This window comes from Babylonia areolata, chromosome 29 (assembly GCF_041734735.1).
Source record: "Babylonia areolata isolate BAREFJ2019XMU chromosome 29, ASM4173473v1, whole genome shotgun sequence".
NCBI classification, from domain to species: Eukaryota; Metazoa; Mollusca; class Gastropoda; order Neogastropoda; family Buccinidae; genus Babylonia; species Babylonia areolata.
This window is the reverse complement of record NC_134904.1, coordinates 6093462-6098415: the sequence shown is the minus strand read 5'-3', so window position 1 is coordinate 6098415 and position 4954 is coordinate 6093462.

Genomic DNA, 4954 nt, shown 5'->3' with positions numbered 1-4954 from the left:
TCATTAGAATCGCTATCTTATCTTGGAACACTCACGTGGCATATTTCATTAGAATCGCTATCTTATCTTGGAACACTCACGTGGCATATTTCATTAGATTCGCTATCTTGGAACACTCACGTGGCATATTTCATTAGAATCGCTATCTTATCTTGAAACACTCACGTGGCATATTTCATTAGAATCGCTATCTTGGAACACTCATGTGGCATATTTAATTAGAATCGTTATCTTATCTTGGAACACTCACGTGGCATATTTCATTAGAATCGTTATCTTATCTTGGAACACTCATGTGGCATATTTCATTAGAATTGCTATCTTATCTTGGAACACTCACGTGGCATATTTCATTAGAATCGTTATCTTATCTTGGAACACTCACGTGGCATATTTCATTAGACTCGCTATCTTGGAACACTCCTGTGGCATATTTCATTAGAATCGCTATCTTATCTTGAAACACTCACGTGGCATATTTCATTAGAATCGCTATCTTGAAACACTCATGTGGCATATTTCATTAGAATCGTTATCTTATCTTGGAACACTCACGTGGCATATTTCATTGGAATCGCTGTCTTATCTTGGAACACCCATGTGGCATATTTCATTAGAATCGCTATCTTGGAACACTCATGTGGCATATTTCATTAGAATCGCTATCTTATCTTGGAACACTCGCGTGCATATTTCATTAGAATCGCTATCTTATCTTGGAACACCCATGTGGCATATTTCATTAGAATCGCTATCTTATCTTGGAACACTCATGTGGCATATTTCATTAGAATCGCTATCTTGGAACACTCACGTGGCATATTTCATTAGAATCGTTATCTTGAATCTCTCTGTCTCTGTCTCTGTCTCAGTGTGTGTGTGTGTCTCTCTCTGTCTCTCTCTGTCTCTCTGTCTCTGTCTCTCTCTCTCTCTTTCTCTCTCTCTCAACCACACACACACACACACACACACACACACACACACACACACACACACACACACACATCTTGTCTATGTATCCATGACCATGGATATAAACATCTAAAATTCATCATGACGAGATTTAGATTTGGACTTTCTTACCTGTTTGTGCATCATTTTGGCTATAAACAACGTAATGACAATGACCTTCTTTGTCCTTTGTATAAAGGTGTGAAAGAGAATTAACTGCACTTTGCACTTTGCTGTCCCGTGTTGAATGAACTTTGATATCAATTAATTTATCCAAGCTATCACAGACAACACCCCCTTTGTTTAGATTATCTATGTTTATCATCTACTAAGGAATTCGTCATCAAACAATTAGCAATTTACTTATACAAAGCTTTCAAAATTTAGAAGTACAATATGTAATTGAGTGACTGCATGTTTGTGTATGAATAACTGCTGGTTATTGTGCTGTTTATTTATGCCTCTGTAATGTTTGTTCACTTCACACCTCCCCTTCAAGAGGGGCCATGGCCTATACTGAATAAAGAATCCGTATCAGTACCTCTCACATCCTTTTCGTGATTTGATTTTTGTCTGTGTCATAAATGTCATGACTGGTGGGTAACTTTTTAAACAGAGTCATTTTTTATCTATATTTTTTTTATGATTTAACTTTAAAACATGATTTTACGCAGTTCAACATCTTTTTTTTCTTTCTTTTTTTTTAATGATAAGAAGTTAAGTTTTGGGATAGTGTTTCGTGAATGGAGTAAATGAAATATGAAATTGGTGTGTGCCATTGTTTGATGATCAATGTCAGCTGTTGTTTCACTCTTGGTCTGGAACCTTTGTCGGTGGTTCCTCCACTGCCACCTCCAGGTTTACAATGTGTCAGGGGCAGGGAGAGGATTCATTATGCCACCTGTCCATCAATCCTGATCCCTTTCACCAGGTTTACAATGTGTCAGGGGCAGGAAGAGGATTCATTATGCCACCTGTCCATCAATCCTGATCCTTTTCATTAGGTTTACAATGCAAAATTGCGCTGGCTCTTAGTGCTGCAGACTTGTGGGCTAGTTGGCCTTTCGGAACCATCCCAACGCCGACTGTCCTAAAACCCTCTTGGCCGAGAGAGTGGGGATGTAACTTGGGCAAGACAGTCTCCACTATAAACAAATTCTCGCCCAAATAGTCAGAACAGCAGTTGCCTCCTCTGTTGTTCTGATGGTCATAGTCGGACACGACTGACTATCATACAATGTGTCAGGGGCAGGAAGAGGATTCATTATGCCACCTGTCCATCAATCTTGATCCTTTTCACCAGGTTTACAGTGTGTCAGGGGCAGGAAGAGGATTCATTATGCCACCTGTCCATCAATCTTTATCCCTTTTACCAGGTTTACAATGTGTCAGGGGCAGAAAAGATTCATTATGCCACCTGTCCATCAATCCTGATCCCTTTCATCAGGTTTACAATGTGTCAGAGGCAGGAAGAGGATTCATTATGCCACCTGTCCATCAGTCCTGATCCCTTTCAAGAGGTTTACAATGTGTCAGGGGCAGGAAGAGGATTCATTATGCCACCTGTCCATCAATCCTGATCCCTTTCACCAGGTTTACAATGTGTCAGTGGCAGGAAGAGGATTCATTATGCCACCTGTCCATCAATCCTGATCCCTTTCACCAGGTTTACAATGTGTCAGTGGCAGAAAGAGGATTCATTATGCCACCTGTCCATCAATCCTGATCCCTTTCACCAGGTTTACAATGTGTCAGTGGCAGAAAGAGGATTCATTATGCCACCTGTCCATCAATCCTGATCCCTTTCAACAGGTTTACAATGTGTCAGGGACAGAAAGAGGATTCATTATGCCACCTGTCCATCAATCCTGATCCCTTTCAGCAGGTTTACAATGTGTCAGGGGCAGGAAGAGGATTCATTATGCCACCTGTCCATCAATTCTGATCCCTTTCACCAGGTTTACAATGTGTCAGGGGCAGAAAGGATTCATTATGCCACCTGTCCATCAATCCTGATCCCTTTCACCAGGTTTACAATGTGTCAGTGGCAGGAAGAGGATTCATTATGCCACCTGTCCATCAATCCTGATCCCTTTCAACAGGTTTACAATGTGTCAGGGGCAGGGAGAGGATTCATTATGCCACCTGTCCATCAATCCTGATCCCTTTCAACAGGTTTACAATGTGTCAGGGGCAGAAAGGATTCATTATGCCACCTGTCCATCAATCCTGATCCCTTTCAAGAGGTGTACAATGTGTCAGGGGCAGGGAGAGGATTCATTATGCCACCTGTCCATCAATCCTGATCCCTTTCACCAGGTTTACAATGTGTCAGGGGCAGGAAGAGGATTCATTATGCCACCTGTCCATCAATCCTGATCCTTTTCAACAGGTTTACAATGTGTCAGGGGCAGGAAGAGGATTCATTATGCCACCTGTCCATCAATCCTGATCCCTTTCAACAGGTTTACAATGTGTCAGGGGCAGGAAGAGGATTCATTATGCCACATTTTCGTTTTACCTTTTTTGTAAATGGCGGTTGTTGTTGTTTTTGTTGTTGTTGTTGTTTTCTCTCTCATTCTGGGCATAATGATGGTTGATAAAAGAATGCAACTTTCATATTAGTGCATCTTCTATTGATATAGAATATGGTTTTTGAACATTTATTTAAACTCGACATTGATCGACATTGAACTATTCTCTCTCTCTCTCTCTCTCTCTCTCTCTCTCTCTCTCTCTCTCTCTATATATATATATATATATATATATATATATATATATATATATATATATATGCCCAACTCTCAGCTTATATCACAGATTGACATCAGTTTACATTTGGGCCAACAGCAAAGTGAGAGCTGTATTATCAATGGTTTCTACACATTTTTCGTAATATGAGTGCATCTTACAGTAATATAGAATATGGTTTTTGAACACTTTTTATGAAACTTTAAACATGATTTTTATTTTTTATTTCTTATATATTTTTTAAAATGTTTTTCGATACTTTGATTTTTCTAAGAATGAAAGATGGTTGCTAAAGAAAGGGCATTTTTCATAATATCAGCGCTGGTTGTAATAATATAGAACATGGTTGATGAGCTCTTCTTGCAGTTGTAAACATTATTTTTTTCGTTGAATTTTTTCGATATTTTGATTTTTTTTTTAATGGGCATAGTTATGTTGATAATCGTTTCTTTGAAGTAAGCATTTGTTGAGATTTTGTTCACATATTTTGATCAGAAAAATAGTAAGTTGTGTTTACTGAATTTTCAGTGTTTGGATAAGAATCTGTTTGCTTTAATTTGATTGATTGTTTGATTCATTGGATACTTGATTTATTGATTGATTGACTGTCTTCATAATGTAATTTGCTTGTGTATGTATCTGTCACCACGGAAATAATCAAACAGACCCACAAAAACTTGTCACCCATCCACTGTAAAACTGTTGTTCTGAATTACAAAGATGGCGATTCAGATTTGTAACTTCATTTTTGTGTGACTGATTGACTGATGAATGACGGGCGCAATAGCCGAGTGGTTAAAGCGTTGGACTTTCAATCTGAGGGTCCCGGGTTCGAATCTCGGTAACGGCGCCTGGTGGGTAAAGGGTGGAGATTTTTCCGATCTCCCAGGTCAACATATGTGCAGACCTGCTAGTGCCTGAACCCCCTTCGTGTGTATACGCAAGCAGAAGATCAAATACGCACGTTAAAGATCCTGTAATCCATGTCAGCGTTCGGTGGGTTATGGAAACCAGAACATACCCAGCATGCACACTCCCGAAAACGGAGTATGGCTGCCTACATGGCGGAGTAAAAACGGTCATACACGTAAAAGCCCACTCGTGTACATACGAGTGAACGTGGGAGTTGCAGCCCACGAACGCAGAAGAAGAAGATTGTTGAAAAATAATGTATACTATTTACTGCCCCATCATCCGCATCGTTTCGGTGACATTACTGCCACGCCGCTCATTCCAAAGTTCTCCATACACA